The 20,893-nt window shown below is 37.5% G+C and overlaps 5 non-coding genes across 5 annotated transcripts; all 5 read right to left on the reverse strand.

Moving 5' to 3' along the window:
* Nucleotides 1–5,310: 5,310 nt before the first annotated feature.
* On the reverse strand, nt 5,311–5,383 carry TRNAF-GAA (transfer RNA phenylalanine (anticodon GAA)). The gene has a single exon. It is a non-coding gene; the product is annotated as a tRNA-Phe (tRNA).
* A 2,860-nt stretch (nt 5,384–8,243) lies between these two features.
* TRNAF-GAA (transfer RNA phenylalanine (anticodon GAA)) lies at nt 8,244–8,316 on the reverse strand. The gene has a single exon. It is a non-coding gene; the product is annotated as a tRNA-Phe (tRNA).
* A 1,096-nt stretch (nt 8,317–9,412) lies between these two features.
* TRNAF-GAA (transfer RNA phenylalanine (anticodon GAA)) lies at nt 9,413–9,485 on the reverse strand. The gene has a single exon. It is a non-coding gene; the product is annotated as a tRNA-Phe (tRNA).
* A 5,164-nt stretch (nt 9,486–14,649) lies between these two features.
* Nucleotides 14,650–14,722, reverse strand: TRNAF-GAA (transfer RNA phenylalanine (anticodon GAA)). Its single transcript has one exon. It is a non-coding gene; the product is annotated as a tRNA-Phe (tRNA).
* A 1,096-nt stretch (nt 14,723–15,818) lies between these two features.
* On the reverse strand, nt 15,819–15,891 carry TRNAF-GAA (transfer RNA phenylalanine (anticodon GAA)). Its single transcript has one exon. It is a non-coding gene; the product is annotated as a tRNA-Phe (tRNA).
* Between the last annotated feature and the right edge of the window lie 5,002 nt (nt 15,892–20,893).

The following is a 20,893-nucleotide window of genomic DNA, read 5'->3' on the forward strand; positions in this document are numbered from 1 at the left end:
TTTTGATAAAGAAGAGCGTTGATTTAACTCCAAACAGCTTTTGTGACATGAAAAGCAGAAGTTGAAATTGTGCCAAAACCCAGGATTGAACCAGGGACCTTTAGATCTTCAGTCTAACGCTCTCCCAACTGAGCTATTTCGGCCTGCTGGTAGTTTGGGTCTTCATCCTTTCTTTTAAACTTCCCAAGAAAATAGATGCTCAACCTCATGCTAGAGCTATGTTTTAAGATGTCCTGTATCATTCATCAGTTAACGGGTGCAATAGGTAAATAGCATTTTTCGGATCCAGGTTAGGTAGCTTTTTTTTTTACTCTGAATGGACTAGCACCATATTACACAGAGGTATTTGGCCTGAGTAGGTAAGCTATGTCATCTGAATACTGAAATCTGTGTTCAAGGAGAAGTGGAAGCTGATGCAGACAAGAGTTTACTTTACAAAAAAGCATGAAATAGGAAACATTTGTAGTCGAAGCTGAATGCAAGAGAGGTGGAAGCAAATTTAGAAGGAGGACAGAAAGACAATTCTATGTTGAATTGATCATGTTGTCGATCAGTTGATCAAATATTTTGATAAATAAAGAAAGAAAAACTTGAGCTGATACCAAGAAATATTTTGTGAGAAGCAAGAAACCTCTCAGACTTTTCCGAAACCCAGCATTGAACAAGGGACTTTTAGATTTTCAATCTAACACTCGCCCAACTGAGCTATTTCATCCAGCTGGCCATTTTGGCTTTCTGTTGTATTTTTGATAATTGTTAAAGATAAATGCAGACCCTGGTCATTCTATCTGCATGTGCAGTTATGTGTTAAATTGTCCAATATTATTCAGCAGCTAAATTGGTCTGATGGGTGAATTTCCTTTTTAGGAGCCAAGTTAGTTAGAAGATGTTTGTAAACTATGAATGGACTTATACTCAGACACACAGACCTATATGGCGAGGGTAGGCAAACTAGGTCATCTGACTACTAACAGTTTTGTATAAGGGGAACTCGAGGCTGATGCAGGCAAAGCTTTACTTTCAATTAAAGGAAGAATTGGCAAATAAAGCAGGTAAAGTTGAATACAAGAGAGGTGGAAGCAAGTTTGACAGAAAGACAGAATGTAAAAAATATGTTGAAATGGTTGTCTTATCGATCAGCTTGATAAAAGGTTTTGATCATTATAAACAACGTCAATATGAGTTGACTCCAAATAGCATTTGTGGCATGCAAAGCAGAAGTTCAAAATGTGCCTAAACCCGGGATTGAACCAGGGACCTTTAGATCTTCAGTCTACTGCTCTCCCAACTGAGCTATTTCATCCAGCTGGCAATTTTGGCTTTCTGTTGTATTTTTTATAATTGTTAAAGATAAATGCAGAACCTGGTCACTCTATCTGCATGTGCAGTTATGTGTTAAATTGTCCAGTATTATTCAGTAGCTAAATTGGTCTGATGGGTGAATTTCCTTTTTAGGAGCCAAGTTAGTTAGATGATGTTTGTAAACTATGAATGGACTTATACTCAGAAACACAGACCTATATGGCGAGGGTCGGCAAGCTAGGTCATCTGACTACTAACAGTTTTGTATAAGGGGAACTCGAGGCTGATGCAGGCAAAGCTTTACTTTCAATTAAAGGAAGAATTGGGAAATAAAGGAGGCAAAGTTGAATACAAGAGAGGTGGAAGCAAGTTTGAAAGAAAGACAGAAAGTAAATAATATGTTGAATTAATTGTATTGTCGATTATCTTGATAAAAGGTTTTGATCATTATAAACAAAGTCAATATGAGTTGACTCAAAATAGTCTTTGTGGCATGCAAAGCAGAAGTTCAAAATGTGCCGAAACCCGGGATCTTTAGATCTTCAGTCTAACGCTCTCCCAACTGAGCTATTTCGGCCTGCCAGCAGCTATAGTATTCAGCCTCTTTTTTCGAACAATCCCAGAACAGAGATGCAGAACCTGGATTTTCAATCTGAGGTTAGAGCTGTGTTTTAATGTGTCCTGCATTGTTCAGCAGCTAACTGGTGAAATGGGTGAGTAGCGTTTTTGGGATAAATGTTAGGTCGTTTTTCTTTTAAAACTCTGAGTGGACCAGCACTGTATTACACAGACGTATGTCGCCTGAGTAGGTAAGCTATGTCGTCTCAATACTGACAACTTTGTTCAAGGAGAAGTGAAAGCTGATACAGACAAGAGTTTACTTTGAAAAAAGTATGAAATGGGATAAATTCGTCATCAAAGCTGATGGCAAGAGAGGTGGAAGCAAGTTTAGAAGGAGGACAGAAAGACAACTTTTTGTTGAAGTTATCATGTTGTTGATCAGTTGATAAAATATTTTGAGAAATAAAGTAAAAAAAACAAGAGCTGATTTCAAGAAATATTTTGCAAGAATGTAGGATCCCCTCGCACTGTGCTGAAAGTCAGGATTGAATCAGGTACCTTAAGCTCTTCAGTCTAACGATCTCCCAACTGAGATATTTCAGCCAACAAGTCCCTGTGGCCTCCTGATGTATTATTAATAATTGTAGACGATACATACAGAACCTGGTCATTCTATTTTCGTTTATAGTTATGTGTTAAAGTGTCCAGTATCATTCAGCAGGTAACTTGGTCTGATGTGTGAATATACTTTTTAGGGGACAAGGTAGGTAGAATTTTTTTTCTAAACTCTGAATTGACTTATACTCTGAAACACAGACCTATATGGCCAGGGTGTACAAGCTATGTCATCTGACTACTGACAGTTTTGTATAAGGGGAATTGGAGGCTGATGCAGGCAAAGCTTTACTTTAAAATAAAGCAAGAAGTTGCAAATAAATGAGGCATAGTTGAATACAAGAGAGGTGGAAGCAAGTTTGAAAGGAAGACAGAAAGTAAATAATATGTTGAATTGATTGTGTTGTTGATCAGATTGATGAAAGGTTTTGATAAAGAAGAGCTTTGATTTAACTCCAAACAGCTTTTGTGACATGAAAAGCAGAAGTTGAAATTGTGCCGAATCCCAGGATTGAACCAGGGACCTTTAAATCTTCACTCTAACGCTCTCCCAACTGAGCTATTTCAGCCTGCTGGTAGTTTGGGTCTTCATCCTTTCTTTTAAACTTCCCAAGAAAATAGATGCTCATCCTCATGCTAGAGCTATGTTTTAAGATGTCCTGTATCATTCATCAGTTAACGGGTGCAATAGGTAAATAGCATTTTTCGGATCCAGGTTAGGTAGCTTTTTTTTTTACTCTGAATGGACTAGCACCATATTACACAGAGGTATTTGGCCTGAGTAGGTAAGCTATGTCATCTGAATACTGAAATCTGTGTTCAAGGAGAAGTGGAAGCTGATGCAGACAAGAGTTTACTTTACAAAAAAGCATGAAATAGGAAACATTTGTAGTCGAAGCTGAATGCAAGAGAGGTGGAAGCAAATTTAGAAGGAGGACAGAAAGACAATTCTATGTTGAATTGATCATGTTGTCGATCAGTTGATCAAATATTTTGATAAATAAAGAAAGAAAAACTTGAGCTGATACCAAGAAATATTTTGTGAGAAGCAAGAACCCTCTCAGACTTTTCCGAAACCCAGCATTGAACAAGGGACTTTTAGATTTTCAATCTAACACTCTCCCAACTGAGCTATTTCATCCAGCTGGCCATTTTGGCTTTATGTTGTATTTTTGATAATTGTTAAAGATAAATGCAGACCCTGGTCATTCTATCTGCATGTGCAGTTATGTGTTAAATTGTCCAATATTATTCAGCAGCTAAATTGGTCTGATGGGTGAATTTCCTTTTTAGGAGCCAAGTTAGTTAGAAGATGTTTGTAAACTATGAATGGACTTATACTCAGACACACAGACCTATATGGCGAGGGTAGGCAAACTAGGTCATCTGACTACTAACAGTTTTGTATAAGGGGAACTCGAGGCTGATGCAGGCAAAGCTTTACTTTCAATTAAAGGAAGAATTGGCAAATAAAGCAGGTAAAGTTGAATACAAGAGAGGTGGAAGCAAGTTTGACAGAAAGACAGAATGTAAAAAATATGTTGAAATGGTTGTCTTATCGATCAGCTTGATAAAAGGTTTTGATCATTATAAACAACGTCAATATGAGTTGACTGCAAATAGCATTTGTGGCATGCAAAGCAGAAGTTCAAAATGTGCCTAAACCCGGGATTGAACCAGGGACCTTTAGATCTTCAGTCTACTGCTCTCCCAACTGAGCTATTTCATCCAGCTGTCAATTTTGGCTTTCTGTTGTATTTTTTATAATTGTTAAAGATAAATGCAGAACCTGGTCACTCTATCTGCATGTGCAGTTATGTGTTAAATTGTCCAGTATTATTCAGTAGCTAAATTGGTCTGATGGGTGAATTTCCTTTTTAGGAGCCAAGTTAGTTAGATGATGTTTGTAAACTATGAATGGACTTATACTCAGAAACACAGACCTATATGGCGAGGGTCGGCAAGCTAGGTCATCTGACTACTAACAGTTTTGTATAAGGGGAACTGGAGGCTGATGCAGGCAAAGCTTTACTTTCAATTAAAGGAAGAATTGGGAAATAAAGCAGGTAAAGTTGAATACAAGAGAGGTGGAAGCAAGTTTGACAGAAAGACAGAATGTAAAAAATATGTTGAAATGGTTGTCTTTTCGATCAGCTTGATAAAAGGTTTTGATCATTATAAACAACGTCAATATGAGTTGACTCCAAATAGCATTTGTGGCATGCAAAGCAGAAGTTCAAAATGTGCCTAAACCCGGGATTGAACCAGGGACCTTTAGATCTTCAGTCTACTGTTCTCCCAACTGAGCTATTTCATCCAGCTGGCAATTTTGGCTTTCTGTTGTATTTTTTATAATTGTTAAAGATAAATGCAGAACCTGGTCACTCTATCTGCATGTGCAGTTATGTGTTAAATTGTCCAGTATTATTCAGTAGCTAAATTGGTCTGATGGGTGAATTTCCTTTTTAGGAGCCAAGTTAGTTAGATGATGTTTGTAAACTATGAATGGACTTATACTCAGAAACACAGACCTATATGGCGAGGGTCGGCAAGCTAGGTCATCTGACTACTAACAGTTTTGTATAAGGGGAACTGGAGGCTGATGCAGGCAAAGCTTTACTTTCAATTAAAGGAAGAATTGGGAAATAAAGGAGGCAAAGTTGAATACAAGAGAGGTGGAAGCAAGTTTGAAAGAAAGACAGAAAGTAAATAATATGTTGAATTAATTGTATTGTCGATTATCTTGATAAAAGGTTTTGATCATTTTAAACAAAGTCAATATGAGTTGACTCAAAATAGTCTTTGTGGCATGCAAAGCAGAAGTTCAAAATGTGCCGAAACCCGGGATCGAACCAGGGACCTTTAGATCTTCAGTCTAACACTCTCCCAACTGAGCTATTTCGGCCTGCCAGCAGCTATAGTATTCAGCCTCTTTTTTTGAACAATCCCAGAACAGAGATGCAGAACCTGGATTTTCAATCTGAGGTTAGAGCTGTGTTTTAATGTGTCCTGCATTGTTCAGCAGCTAACTGGTGAAATGGGTGAGTAGCGTTTTTGGGATAAATGTTAGGTCGTTTTTCTTTTAAAACTCTGAGTGGACCAGCACTGTATTACACAGACGTATGTCGCCTGAGTAGGTAAGCTATGTCATCTCAATACTGACAACTTTGTTCAAGGAGAAGTGAAAGCTGATGCAGACAAGAGTTTACTTTGAAAAAAGTATAAAATGGGATAAATTCGTCATCAAAGTTGATGGCAAGAGAGGTGGAAGCAAGTTTAGAAGGAGGACAGAAAGACAACTTTTTGTTGAAGTTATCATGTTGTTGATCAGTTGATAAAATATTTTGAGAAATAAAGAAAAAAAAAATAGAGCTGATTTCAAGAAATATTTTGCAAGAATGTAGGATCCCCTCGCACTGTGCTGAAAGTCAGGATTGAATCAGGTACCTTAAGCTCTTCAGTCTAACGATCTCCCAACTGAGATATTTCAGCCAACAAGTCCCTGTGGCCTCCTGATGTATTATTAATAATTGTAGACGATACATACAGAACCTGGTCATTCTATTTTCGTTTATAGTTATGTGTTAAAGTGTCCAGTATCATTCAGCAGGTAACTTGGTCTGATGAGTGAATATCCTTTTTAGGGGACAAGGTAGGTAGAATTTTTTTTTCTAAACTCTGAATTGACTTATACTCTGAAACACAGACCTATATGGCCAGGGTGTACAAGCTATGTCATCTGACTACTGACAGTTTTGTATAAGGGGAATTGGAGGCTGATGCAGGCAAAGCTTTACTTTAAAATAAAGCAAGAAGTTTAAAATCAATGAGGCATAGTTGAATACAAGAGAGGTGGAAGCAAGTTTGAAAGGAAGACAGAAAGTAAATAATATGTTGAATTGATTGGAGTTAAATCAACGCTCTTCTTTATCAAAACCTTTTATCAATCTCATCAACAACACAAACAGCTTTTGTGACATGAAAAGCAGAAGTTGAAATTGTGCCGAAACCCGGGATTGAACCAGGGACTTTTAGATTTTCAATCTAACACTCTCCCAACTGAGCTATTTCATCCAGCTGGCCATTTTGGCTTTATGTTGTATTTTTGATAATTGTTAAAGATAAATGCAGACCCTGGTCATTCTATCTGCATGTGCAGTTATGTGTTAAATTGTCCAATATTATTCAGCAGCTAAATTGGTCTGATGGGTGAATTTCCTTTTTAGGAGCCAAGTTAGTTAGAAGATGTTTGTAAACTATGAATGGACTTATACTCAGACACACAGACCTATATGGCGAGGGTAGGCAAACTAGGTCATCTGACTACTAACAGTTTTGTATAAGGGGAACTCGAGGCTGATGCAGGCAAAGCTTTACTTTCAATTAAAGGAAGAATTGGCAAATAAAGCAGGTAAAGTTGAATACAAGAGAGGTGGAAGCAAGTTTGACAGAAAGACAGAATGTAAAAAATATGTTGAAATGGTTGTCTTATCGATCAGCTTGATAAAAGGTTTTGATCATTATAAACAACGTCAATATGAGTTGACTGCAAATAGCATTTGTGGCATGCAAAGCAGAAGTTCAAAATGTGCCTAAACCCGGGATTGAACCAGGGACCTTTAGATCTTCAGTCTACTGCTCTCCCAACTGAGCTATTTCATCCAGCTGTCAATTTTGGCTTTCTGTTGTATTTTTTATAATTGTTAAAGATAAATGCAGAACCTGGTCACTCTATCTGCATGTGCAGTTATGTGTTAAATTGTCCAGTATTATTCAGTAGCTAAATTGGTCTGATGGGTGAATTTCCTTTTTAGGAGCCAAGTTAGTTAGATGATGTTTGTAAACTATGAATGGACTTATACTCAGAAACACAGACCTATATGGCGAGGGTCGGCAAGCTAGGTCATCTGACTACTAACAGTTTTGTATAAGGGGAACTGGAGGCTGATGCAGGCAAAGCTTTACTTTCAATTAAAGGAAGAATTGGGAAATAAAGCAGGTAAAGTTGAATACAAGAGAGGTGGAAGCAAGTTTGACAGAAAGACAGAATGTAAAAAATATGTTGAAATGGTTGTCTTTTCGATCAGCTTGATAAAAGGTTTTGATCATTATAAACAACGTCAATATGAGTTGACTCCAAATAGCATTTGTGGCATGCAAAGCAGAAGTTCAAAATGTGCCTAAACCCGGGATTGAACCAGGGACCTTTAGATCTTCAGTCTACTGTTCTCCCAACTGAGCTATTTCATCCAGCTGGCAATTTTGGCTTTCTGTTGTATTTTTTATAATTGTTAAAGATAAATGCAGAACCTGGTCACTCTATCTGCATGTGCAGTTATGTGTTAAATTGTCCAGTATTATTCAGTAGCTAAATTGGTCTGATGGGTGAATTTCCTTTTTAGGAGCCAAGTTTGTTAGATGATGTTTGTAAACTATGAATGGACTTATACTCAGAAACACAGACCTATATGGCGAGGGTCGGCAAGCTAGGTCATCTGACTACTAACAGTTTTGTATAAGGGGAACTGGAGGCTGATGCAGGCAAAGCTTTACTTTCAATTAAAGGAAGAATTGGGAAATAAAGGAGGCAAAGTTGAATACAAGAGAGGTGGAAGCAAGTTTGAAAGAAAGACAGAAAGTAAATAATATGTTGAATTAATTGTATTGTCGATTATCTTGATAAAAGGTTTTGATCATTATAAACAAAGTCAATATGAGTTGACTCAAAATAGTCTTTGTGGCATGCAAAGCAGAAGTCCAAAATGTGCCGAAACCCGGGATCAAACCAGGGACCTTTAGATCTTCAGTCTAACGCTCTCCCAACTGAGCTATTTCGGCCTGCCAGCAGCTATAGTATTCAGCCTCTTTTTTTGAACAATCCCAGAACAGAGATGCAGAACCTGGATTTTCAATCTGAGGTTAGAGCTGTGTTTTAATGTGTCCTGCATTGTTCAGCAGCTAACTGGTGAAATGGGTGAGTAGCGTTTTTGGGATAAATGTTAGGTCGTTTTTCTTTTAAAACTCTGAGTGGACCAGCACTGTATTACACAGACGTATGTCGCCTGAGTAGGTAAGCTATGTCATCTCAATACTGACAACTTTGTTCAAGGAGAAGTGAAAGCTGATGCAGACAAGAGTTTACTTTGAAAAAAGTATAAAATGGGATAAATTCGTCATCAAAGTTGATGGCAAGAGAGGTGGAAGCAAGTTTAGAAGGAGGACAGAAAGACAACTTTTTGTTGAAGTTATCATGTTGTTGATCAGTTGATAAAATATTTTGAGAAATAAAGAAAAAAAAAATAGAGCTGATTTCAAGAAATATTTTGCAAGAATGTAGGATCCCCTCGCACTGTGCTGAAAGTCAGGATTGAATCAGGTACCTTAAGCTCTTCAGTCTAACGATCTCCCAACTGAGATATTTCAGCCAACAAGTCCCTGTGGCCTCCTGATGTATTATTAATAATTGTAGACGATACATACAGAACCTGGTCATTCTATTTTCGTTTATAGTTATGTGTTAAAGTGTCCAGTATCATTCAGCAGGTAACTTGGTCTGATGAGTGAATATCCTTTTTAGGGGACAAGGTAGGTAGAATTTTTTTTTCTAAACTCTGAATTGACTTATACTCTGAAACACAGACCTATATGGCCAGGGTGTACAAGCTATGTCATCTGACTACTGACAGTTTTGTATAAGGGGAATTGGAGGCTGATGCAGGCAAAGCTTTACTTTAAAATAAAGCAAGAAGTTTAAAATAAATGAGGCATAGTTGAATACAAGAGAGGTGGAAGCAAGTTTGAAAGGAAGACAGAAAGTAAATAATATGTTGAATTGATTGGAGTTAAATCAACGCTCTTCTTTATCAAAACCTTTTATCAATCTCATCAACAACACAAACAGCTTTTGTGACATGAAAAGCAGAAGTTGAAATTGTGCCGAAACCCGGGATTGAACCAGGGACCTTTAGATCTTCAGTCTAACGCTCTCCCAACTGAGCTATTTCAGCCTGCTGGTAGTTTGGGTCTTCATCCTTTCTTTTAAACTTCCCAAGAAAATAGATGCTCAACCTCATGCTAGAGCTATGTTTTAAGATGTCCTGTATCATTCATCAGTTAACGGGTGCAATAGGTAAATAGCATTTTTCGGATCCAGGTTAGGTAGCTTTTTTTTTTACTCTGAATGGACTAGCACCATATTACACAGAGGTATTTGGCCTGAGTAGGTAAGCTATGTCATCTGAATACTGAAATCTGTGTTCAAGGAGAAGTGGAAGCTGATGCAGACAAGAGTTTACTTTACAAAAAAGCATGAAATAGGAAACATTTGTAGTCGAAGCTGAATGCAAGAGAGGTGGAAGCAAATTTAGTAGGACAGAAAGACAATTCTATGTTGAATTGATCATGTTGTCGATCAGTTGATCAAATATTTTGATAAATAAAGAAAGAAAAACTTGAGCTGATACCAAGAAATACTTTGTGAGAAGCAAGAAACCTCTCAGACTTTTCCGAAACCCAGCATTGAACAAGGGACTTTTAGATTTTCAATCTAACACTCTCCCGACTGAGCTATTTCATCCAGCTGGCCATTTTGGCTTTCTGTTGTATTTTTGATAATTGTTAAAGATAAATGCAGACCCTGGTCATTCTATCTGCATGTGCAGTTATGTGTTAAATTGTCCAATATTATTCAGCAGCTAAATTGGTCTGATGGGTGAATTTCCTTTTTAGGAGCCAAGTTAGTTAGAAGATGTTTGTAAACTATGAATGGACTTATACTCAGACACACAGACCTATATGGCGAGGGTAGGCAAACTAGGTCATCTGACTACTAACAGTTTTGTATAAGGGGAACTCGAGGCTGATGCAGGCAAAGCTTTACTTTCAATTAAAGGAAGAATTGGCAAATAAAGCAGGTAAAGTTGAATACAAGAGAGGTGGAAGCAAGTTTGACAGAAAGACAGAATGTAAAAAATATGTTGAAATGGTTGTCTTATCGATCAGCTTGATAAAAGGTTTTGATCATTATAAACAACGTCAATATGAGTTGACTCCAAATAGCATTTGAGGCATGCAAAGCAGAAGTTCAAAATGTGCCTAAACCCGGGATTGAACCAGGGACCTTTAGATCTTCAGTCTACTGCTCTCCCAACTGAGCTATTTCATCCAGCTGGCAATTATGGCTTTCTGGTGTATTTTTTATAATTGTTAAAGATAAATGCAGAACCTGGTCACTCTATCTGCATGTGCAGTTATGTGTTAAATTGTCCAGTATTATTCAGTAGCTAAATTGGTCTGATGGGTGAATTTCCTTTTTAGGAGCCAAGTTAGTTGGATGATGTTTGTAAACTATGAATGGACTTATACTCAGAAACACAGACCTATATGGCGAGGGTCGGCAAGCTAGGTCATCTGACTACTAACAGTTTTGTATAAGGGGAACTCGAGGCTGATGCAGGCAAAGCTTTACTTTCAATTAAAGGAAGAATTGGGAAATAAAGGAGGCAAAGTTGAATACAAGAGAGGTGGAAGCAAGTTTGAAAGAAAGACAGAAAGTAAATAATATGTTGAATTAATTGTATTGTCGATTATCTTGATAAAAGGTTTTGATCATTATAAACAAAGTCAATATGAGTTGACTCAAAATAGTCTTTGTGGCATGCAAAGCAGAAGTTCAAAATGTGCCGAAACCCGGGATCTTTAGATCTTCAGTCTAACGCTCTCCCAACTGAGCTATTTCGGCCTGCCAGCAGCTATAGTATTCAGCCTCTTTTTTCGAACAATCCCAGAACAGAGATGCAGAACCTGGATTTTCAATCTGAGGTTAGAGCTGTGTTTTAATGTGTCCTGCATTGTTCAGCAGCTAACTGGTGAAATGGGTGAGTAGCGTTTTTGGGATAAATGTTAGGTCGTTTTTCTTTTAAAACTCTGAGTGGACCAGCACTGTATTACACAGACGTATGTCGCCTGAGTAGGTAAGCTATGTCGTCTCAATACTGACAACTTTGTTCAAGGAGAAGTGAAAGCTGATACAGACAAGAGTTTACTTTGAAAAAAGTATGAAATGGGATAAATTCGTCATCAAAGCTGATGGCAAGAGAGGTGGAAGCAAGTTTAGAAGGAGGACAGAAAGACAACTTTTTGTTGAAGTTATCATGTTGTTGATCAGTTGATAAAATATTTTGAGAAATAAAGTAAAAAAAACCAGAGCTGATTTCAAGAAATATTTTGCAAGAATGTAGGATCCCCTCGCACTGTGCTGAAAGTCAGGATTGAATCAGGTACCTTAAGCTCTTCAGTCTAACGATCTCCCAACTGAGATATTTCAGCCAACAAGTCCCTGTGGCCTCCTGATGTATTATTAATAATTGTAGACGATACATACAGAACCTGGTCATTCTATTTTCGTTTATAGTTATGTGTTAAAGTGTCCAGTATCATTCAGCAGGTAACTTGGTCTGATGTGTGAATATCCTTTTTAGGGGACAAGGTAGGTAGAATTTTTTTTCTAAACTCTGAATTGACTTATACTCTGAAACACAGACCTATATGGCCAGGGTGTACAAGCTATGTCATCTGACTACTGACAGTTTTGTATAAGGGGAATTGGAGGCTGATGCAGGCAAAGCTTTACTTTAAAATAAAGCAAGAAGTTGCAAATAAATGAGGCATAGTTGAATACAAGAGAGGTGGAAGCAAGTTTGAAAGGAAGACAGAAAGTAAATAATATGTTGAATTGATTGTGTTGTTGATCAGATTGATGAAAGGTTTTGATAAAGAAGAGCTTTGATTTAACTCCAAACAGCTTTTGTGACATGAAAAGCAGAAGTTGAAATTGTGCCGAATCCCAGGATTGAACCAGGGACCTTTAAATCTTCACTCTAACGCTCTCCCAACTGAGCTATTTCAGCCTGCTGGTAGTTTGTGTCTTCATCCTTTCTTTTAAACTTCCCAAGAAAATAGATGCTCATCCTCATGCTAGAGCTATGTTTTAAGATGTCCTGTATCATTCATCAGTTAACGGGTGCAATAGGTAAATAGCATTTTTCGGATCCAGGTTAGGTAGCTTTTTTTTTTACTCTGAATGGACTAGCACCATATTACACAGAGGTATTTGGCCTGAGTAGGTAAGCTATGTCATCTGAATACTGAAATCTGTGTTCAAGGAGAAGTGGAAGCTGATGCAGACAAGAGTTTACTTTACAAAAAAGCATGAAATAGGAAACATTTGTAGTCGAAGCTGAATGCAAGAGAGGTGGAAGCAAATTTAGAAGGAGGACAGAAAGACAATTCTATGTTGAATTGATCATGTTGTCGATCAGTTGATCAAATATTTTGATAAATAAAGAAAGAAAAACTTGAGCTGATACCAAGAAATATTTTGTGAGAAGCAAGAACCCTCTCAGACTTTTCCGAAACCCAGCATTGAACAAGGGACTTTTAGATTTTCAATCTAACACTCTCCCAACTGAGCTATTTCATCCAGCTGGCCATTTTGGCTTTATGTTGTATTTTTGATAATTGTTAAAGATAAATGCAGACCCTGGTCATTCTATCTGCATGTGCAGTTATGTGTTAAATTGTCCAATATTATTCAGCAGCTAAATTGGTCTGATGGGTGAATTTCCTTTTTAGGAGCCAAGTTAGTTAGAAGATGTTTGTAAACTATGAATGGACTTATACTCAGACACACAGACCTATATGGCGAGGGTAGGCAAACTAGGTCATCTGACTACTAACAGTTTTGTATAAGGGGAACTCGAGGCTGATGCAGGCAAAGCTTTACTTTCAATTAAAGGAAGAATTGGCAAATAAAGCAGGTAAAGTTGAATACAAGAGAGGTGGAAGCAAGTTTGACAGAAAGACAGAATGTAAAAAATATGTTGAAATGGTTGTCTTATCGATCAGCTTGATAAAAGGTTTTGATCATTATAAACAACGTCAATATGAGTTGACTGCAAATAGCATTTGTGGCATGCAAAGCAGAAGTTCAAAATGTGCCTAAACCCGGGATTGAACCAGGGACCTTTAGATCTTCAGTCTACTGCTCTCCCAACTGAGCTATTTCATCCAGCTGTCAATTTTGGCTTTCTGTTGTATTTTTTATAATTGTTAAAGATAAATGCAGAACCTGGTCACTCTATCTGCATGTGCAGTTATGTGTTAAATTGTCCAGTATTATTCAGTAGCTAAATTGGTCTGATGGGTGAATTTCCTTTTTAGGAGCCAAGTTAGTTAGATGATGTTTGTAAACTATGAATGGACTTATACTCAGAAACACAGACCTATATGGCGAGGGTCGGCAAGCTAGGTCATCTGACTACTAACAGTTTTGTATAAGGGGAACTGGAGGCTGATGCAGGCAAAGCTTTACTTTCAATTAAAGGAAGAATTGGGAAATAAAGCAGGTAAAGTTGAATACAAGAGAGGTGGAAGCAAGTTTGACAGAAAGACAGAATGTAAAAAATATGTTGAAATGGTTGTCTTTTCGATCAGCTTGATAAAAGGTTTTGATCATTATAAACAACGTCAATATGAGTTGACTCCAAATAGCATTTGTGGCATGCAAAGCAGAAGTTCAAAATGTGCCTAAACCCGGGATTGAACCAGGGACCTTTAGATCTTCAGTCTACTGTTCTCCCAACTGAGCTATTTCATCCAGCTGGCAATTTTGGCTTTCTGTTGTATTTTTTATAATTGTTAAAGATAAATGCAGAACCTGGTCACTCTATCTGCATGTGCAGTTATGTGTTAAATTGTCCAGTATTATTCAGTAGCTAAATTGGTCTGATGGGTGAATTTCCTTTTTAGGAGCCAAGTTAGTTAGATGATGTTTGTAAACTATGAATGGACTTATACTCAGAAACACAGACCTATATGGCGAGGGTCGGCAAGCTAGGTCATCTGACTACTAACAGTTTTGTATAAGGGGAACTGGAGGCTGATGCAGGCAAAGCTTTACTTTCAATTAAAGGAAGAATTGGGAAATAAAGGAGGCAAAGTTGAATACAAGAGAGGTGGAAGCAAGTTTGAAAGAAAGACAGAAAGTAAATAATATGTTGAATTAATTGTATTGTCGATTATCTTGATAAAAGGTTTTGATCATTTTAAACAAAGTCAATATGAGTTGACTCAAAATAGTCTTTGTGGCATGCAAAGCAGAAGTTCAAAATGTGCCGAAACCCGGGATCGAACCAGGGACCTTTAGATCTTCAGTCTAACACTCTCCCAACTGAGCTATTTCGGCCTGCCAGCAGCTATAGTATTCAGCCTCTTTTTTTGAACAATCCCAGAACAGAGATGCAGAACCTGGATTTTCAATCTGAGGTTAGAGCTGTATTTTAATGTGTCCTGCATTGTTCAGCAGCTAACTGGTGAAATGGGTGAGTAGCGTTTTTGGGATAAATGTTAGGTCGTTTTTCTTTTAAAACTCTGAGTGGACCAGCACTGTATTACACAGACGTATGTCGCCTGAGTAGGTAAGCTATGTCATCTCAATACTGACAACTTTGTTCAAGGAGAAGTGAAAGCTGATGCAGACAAGAGTTTACTTTGAAAAAAGTATAAAATGGGATAAATTCGTCATCAAAGTTGATGGCAAGAGAGGTGGAAGCAAGTTTAGAAGGAGGACAGAAAGACAACTTTTTGTTGAAGTTATCATGTTGTTGATCAGTTGATAAAATATTTTGAGAAATAAAGAAAAAAAAAATAGAGCTGATTTCAAGAAATATTTTGCAAGAATGTAGGATCCCCTCGCACTGTGCTGAAAGTCAGGATTGAATCAGGTACCTTAAGCTCTTCAGTCTAACGATCTCCCAACTGAGATATTTCAGCCAACAAGTCCCTGTGGCCTCCTGATGTATTATTAATAATTGTAGACGATACATACAGAACCTGGTCATTCTATTTTCGTTTATAGTTATGTGTTAAAGTGTCCAGTATCATTCAGCAGGTAACTTGGTCTGATGAGTGAATATCCTTTTTAGGGGACAAGGTAGGTAGAATTTTTTTTTCTAAACTCTGAATTGACTTATACTCTGAAACACAGACCTATATGGCCAGGGTGTACAAGCTATGTCATCTGACTACTGACAGTTTTGTATAAGGGGAATTGGAGGCTGATGCAGGCAAAGCTTTACTTTAAAATAAAGCAAGAAGTTTAAAATAAATGAGGCATAGTTGAATACAAGAGAGGTGGAAGCAAGTTTGAAAGGAAGACAGAAAGTAAATAATATGTTGAATTGATTGGAGTTAAATCAACGCTCTTCTTTATCAAAACCTTTTATCAATCTCATCAACAACACAAACAGCTTTTGTGACATGAAAAGCAGAAGTTGAAATTGTGCCGAAACCCGGGATTGAACCAGGGACCTTTAGATCTTCAGTCTAACGCTCTCCCAACTGAGCTATTTCAGCCTGCTGGTAGTTTGGGTCTTCATCCTTTCTTTTAAACTTCCCAAGAAAATAGATGCTCAACCTCATGCTAGAGCTATGTTTTAAGATGTCCTGTATCATTCATCAGTTAACGGGTGCAATAGGTAAATAGCATTTTTCGGATCCAGGTTAGGTAGCTTTTTTTTTTACTCTGAATGGACTAGCACCATATTACACAGAGGTATTTGGCCTGAGTAGGTAAGCTATGTCATCTGAATACTGAAATCTGTGTTCAAGGAGAAGTGGAAGCTGATGCAGACAAGAGTTTACTTTACAAAAAAGCATGAAATAGGAAACATTTGTAGTCGAAGCTGAATGCAAGAGAGGTGGAAGCAAATTTAGTAGGACAGAAAGACAATTCTATGTTGAATTGATCATGTTGTCGATCAGTTGATCAAATATTTTGATAAATAAAGAAAGAAAAACTTGAGCTGATACCAAGAAATACTTTGTGAGAAGCAAGAAACCTCTCAGACTTTTCCGAAACCCAGCATTGAACAAGGGACTTTTAGATTTTCAATCTAACACTCTCCCGACTGAGCTATTTCATCCAGCTGGCCATTTTGGCTTTCTGTTGTATTTTTGATAATTGTTAAAGATAAATGCAGACCCTGGTCATTCTATCTGCATGTGCAGTTATGTGTTAAATTGTCCAATATTATTCAGCAGCTAAATTGGTCTGATGGGTGAATTTCCTTTTTAGGAGCCAAGTTAGTTAGAAGATGTTTGTAAACTATGAATGGACTTATACTCAGACACACAGACCTATATGGCGAGGGTAGGCAAACTAGGTTATCTGACTACTAACAGTTTTGTATAAGGGGAACTCGAGGCTGATGCAGGCAAAGCTTTACTTTCAATTAAAGGAAGAATTGGCAAATAAAGCAGGTAAAGTTGAATACAAGAGAGGTGGAAGCAAGTTTGACAGAAAGACAGAATGTAAAAAATATGTTGAAATGGTTGTCTTATCGATCAGCTTGATAAAAGGTTTTGATCATTATAAACAACGTCAATATGAGTTGACTCCAAATAGCATTTGTGGCATGCAAAGCAGAAGTTCAAAATGTGCCTAAACCCGGGATTGAACCAGGGACCTTTAGATCTTCAGTCTACTGCTCTCCCAACTGAGCTATTTCATACAGCTGGCAATTTTGGCTTTCTGTTGTATTTTTTATAATTGTTAAAGATAAATGCAGAACCTGGTCACTCTATCTGCATGTGCAGTTATGTGTTAAATTGTCCAGTATTATTCAGTAGCTAAATTGGTCTGATGGGTGAATTTCCTTTTTAGGAGCCAAGTTAGTTAGATGATGTTTGTAAACTATGAATGGACTTATACTCAGAAACACAGACCTATATGGCGAGGGTCGGCAAGCTAGGTCATCTGACTACTAACAGTTTTGTATAAGGGGAACTCGAGGCTGATGCAGGCAAAGCTTTACTTTCAATTAAAGGAAGAATTGGGAAATAAAGGAGGCAAAGTTGAATACAAGAGAGGTGGAAGCAAGTTTGAAAGAAAGACAGAAAGTAAATAATATGTTGAATTAATTGTATTGTCGATTATCTTGATAAAAGGTTTTGATCATTATAAACAAAGTCAATATGAGTTGACTCAAAATAGTCTTTGTGGCATGCAAAGCAGAAGTTCAAAATGTGCCGAAACCCGGGATCTTTAGATCTTCAGTCTAACGCTCTCCCAACTGAGCTATTTCGGCCTGCCAGCAGCTATAGTATTCAGCCTCTTTTTTTGAACAATCCCAGAACAGAGATGCAGAACCTGGATTTTCAATCTGAGGTTAGAGCTGTGTTTTAATGTGTCCTGCATTGTTCAGCAGCTAACTGGTGAAATGGGTGAGTAGCGTTTTTGGGATAAATGTTAGGTCGTTTTTCTTTTAAAACTCTGAGTGGACCAGCACTGTATTACACAGACGTATGTCGCCTGAGTAGGTAAGCTATGTCATCTCAATACTGACAACTTTGTTCAAGGAGAAGTGAAAGCTGATGCAGACAAGAGTTTACTTTGAAAAAAGTATGAAATGGGATAAATTCGTCATCAAAGCTAATGGCAAGAGAGGTGGAAGCAAGTTTAGAAGGAGGACAGAAAGACAACTTTTTGTTGAAGTTATCATGTTGTTGATCAGTTGATAAAATATTTTGAGAAATAAAGTAAAAAAAACCAGAGCTGATTTCAAGAAATATTTTGCAAGAATGTAGGATCCCCTCGCACTGTGCTGAAAGTCAGGATTGAATCAGGTACCTTAAGCTCTTCAGTCTAACGATCTCCCAACTGAGATATTTCAGCCAACAAGTCCCTGTGGCCTCCTGATGTATTATTAATAATTGTAGACGATACATACAGAACCTGGTCATTCTATTTTCGTTTATAGTTATGTGTTAAAGTGTCCAGTATCATTCAGCAGGTAACTTGGTCTGATGTGTGAATATCCTTTTTAGGGGACAAGGTAGGTAGAATTTTTTTTCTAAACTCTGAATTGACTTATACTCTGAAACACAGACCTATATGGCCAGGGTGTACAAGCTATGTCATCTGACTACTGACAGTTTTGTATAAGGGGAATTGGAGGCTGATGCAGGCAAAGCTTTACTTTAAAATAAAGCAAGAAGTTTCAAATAAATGAGGCATAGTTGAATACAAGAGAGGTGGAAGCAACTTTGAAAGGAAGACAGAAAGTAAATAATATGTTGAATTGATTGTGTTGTTGATCAGATTGATAAAAGGTTTTGATAAAGAAGAGCGTTGATTTAACTCCAAACAGCTTTTGTGACATGAAAAGCAGAAGTTGAAATTGTGCCAAAACCCAGGATTGAACCAGGGACCTTTAGATCTTCAGTCTAACGCTCTCCCAACTGAGCTATTTCGGCCTGCTGGTAGTTTGGGTCTTCATCCTTTCTTTTAAACTTCACAAGAAAATAGATGCTCAACCTCATGCTAGAGCTATGTTTTAAGATGTCCTGTATCATTCATCAGTTAACGGGTGCAATAGGTAAATAGCATTTTTCGGATCCAGGTTAGGTAGCTTTTTTTTTTACTCTGAATGGACTAGCACCATATTACACAGAGGTATTTGGCCTGAGTAGGTAAGCTATGTCATCTGAATACTGAATTCTGTGTTCAAGGAGAAGTGGAAGCTGATGCAGACAAGAGTTTACTTTACAAAAAAGCATGAAATAGGAAACATTTGTAGTCGAAGCTGAATGCAAGAGAGGTGGAAGCAAATTTAGAAGGAGGACAGAAAGACAATTCTATGTTGAATTGATCATGTTGTCGATCAGTTGATCAAATATTTTGATAAATAAAGAATGAAAAACTTGAGCTGATACCAAGAAATATTTTGTGAGAAGCAAGAAACCTCTCAGACTTTTCCGAAACCCAGCATTGAACAAGGGACTTTTAGATTTTCAATCTAACACTCGCCCAACTGAGCTATTTCATCCAGCTGGCCATTTTGGCTTTCTGTTGTATTTTTGATAATTGTTAAAGATAAATGCAGACCCTGGTCATTCTATCTGCATGTGCAGTTATGTGTTAAATTGTCCAATATTATTCAGCAGCTAAATTGGTCTGATGGGTGAATTTCCTTTTTAGGAGCCAAGTTAGTTAGAAGATGTTTGTAAACTATGAATGGACTTATACTCAGACACACAGACCTATATGGCGAGGGTAGGCAAACTAGGTCATCTGACTACTAACAGTTTTGTATAAGGGGAACTCGAGGCTGATGCAGGCAAAGCTTTACTTTCAATTAAAGGAAGAATTGGCAAATAAAGCAGGTAAAGTTGAATACAAGAGAGGTGCAAGCAAGTTTGACAGAAAGACAGAATGTAAAAAATATGTTGAAATGGTTGTCTTATCGATCAGCTTGATAAAAGGTTTTGATCATTATAAACAACGTCAATATGAGTTGACTCCAAATAGCATTTGTGGCATGCAAAGCAGAAGTTCAAAATGTGCCTAAACCCGGGATTGAACCAGGGACCTTTAGATCTTCAGTCTACTGCTCTCCCAACTGAGCTATTTCATCCAGCTGGCAATTTTGGCTTTCTGTTGTATTTTTTATAATTGTTAAAGATAAATGCAGAACCTGGTCACTCTATCTGCATGTGCAGTTATGTGTTAAATTGTCCAGTATTATTCAGTAGCTAAATTGGTCTGATGGGTGAATTTCCTTTTTAGGAGCCAAGTTAGTTAGATGATGTTTGTAAACTATGAATGGACTTATACTCAGAAACACAGACCTATATGGCGAGGGTCGGCAAGCTAGGTCATCTGACTACTAACAGTTTTGTATAAGGGGAACTCGAGGCTGATGCAGGCAAAGCTTTACTTTCAATTAAAGGAAGAATTGGGAAATAAAGGAGGCAAAGTTGAATACAAGAGAGGTGGAAGCAAGTTTGAAAGAAAGACAGAAAGTAAATAATATGTTGAATTAATTGTATTGTCGATTATCTTGATAAAAGGTTTTGATCATTATAAACAAAGTCAATATGAGTTGACTCAAAATAGTCTTTGTGGCATGCAAAGCAGAAGTTCAAAATGTGCCGAAACCCGGGATCTTTAGATCTTCAGTCTAACGCTCTCCCAACTGAGCTATTTCGGCCTGCCAGCAGCTATAGTATTCAGCCTCTTTTTTTGAACAATCCCAGAACAGAGATGCAGAACCTGGATTTTCAATCTGAGGTTAGAGCTGTGTTTTAATGTGTCCTGCATTGTTCAGCAGCTAACTGGTGAAATGGGTGAGTAGCGTTTTTGGGATAAATGTTAGGTCGTTTTTCTTTTAAAACTCTGAGTGGACCAGCACTGTATTACACAGACGTATGTCGCCTGAGTAGGTAAGCTATGTCATCTCAATACTGACAACTTTGTTCAAGGAGAAGTGAAAGCTGATGCAGACAAGAGTTTACTTTGAAAAAAGTATGAAATGGGATAAATTCGTCATCAAAGCTGATGGCAAGAGAGGTGGAA

The sequence above is a fragment of the Triturus cristatus genome, chromosome 8 (assembly GCF_964204655.1).
Source record: "Triturus cristatus chromosome 8, aTriCri1.1, whole genome shotgun sequence".
Classification (NCBI taxonomy): domain Eukaryota; kingdom Metazoa; phylum Chordata; class Amphibia; order Caudata; family Salamandridae; genus Triturus; species Triturus cristatus.